Source organism: Aphanomyces astaci, assembly GCF_000520075.1.
Source record: "Aphanomyces astaci strain APO3 unplaced genomic scaffold supercont1.91, whole genome shotgun sequence".
In the NCBI taxonomy this organism is placed as follows: domain Eukaryota; phylum Oomycota; class Saprolegniomycetes; order Saprolegniales; family Verrucalvaceae; genus Aphanomyces; species Aphanomyces astaci.
Genome location: NW_009798354.1, coordinates 47,446 through 48,220, shown reverse-complemented (window position 1 = coordinate 48,220; position 775 = coordinate 47,446).

Below are 775 nucleotides of genomic sequence, written 5' to 3'. Positions count from 1 at the left end.
AGCTACGCTATTACTGGGCGTTGGTTGTGTGGCCTACAAAATCGCAAAAATCTCTCGCCAACCATCGCACATATGAACAATTGTATGCCGACCAGTTGGTACTTAGAGGTGAATGGGAAAATGTAGGCCAGCTGTCCTACGTCACACTTGATGTTTGTATTATGGGCCTACGAAATCTGATGAATGGGATATCGGAGGCAAATGGGGACAGAATATCCCGGATAATCTCCAAAATATCCGTACTGCAACCAGAAGTAACGGTACAATCGAAGTTCTGGTTAATTGAGTTTGGATTATCATTTTTAAGACAATCCTCCGCGAGGGCTCTAGTGTCAGCCCTCGCGGAGGAATGTCTGAGTTTGTCTGAGTTTGGATTATCATTTTTAAGACAATCCTCCGCGAGGGCTCTAGTGTCAGCCCTCGCGGAGGAATGTCTTAAAAATGATAATCCAAACTCAATTAACCAGAACCACATGTTATGGAACCGCTTCGTCAATTGTAACGCGCCTGCTCGACCAGGGGCGGTGTGTAATCTTCGGTTAATTGAGTTTTATTACCTTATTAGTTGACCAAAGGCCCTAATGAACTAACTAATTTTCCTCGTACTGAATAAATATGTGTTTGGGTACAGTGCGCGAGGGAAGTTGTTCGAGTATGGTTGGTTGTCACCGTCGGGTGGACAGAGTGCTAGGCGTGGACGGATTCAGGGATTACATGCAGCTTCAACCATGGGTCAGCACTCAGCGCTCGAAGAACGTTGAACACTTTGGAGTAG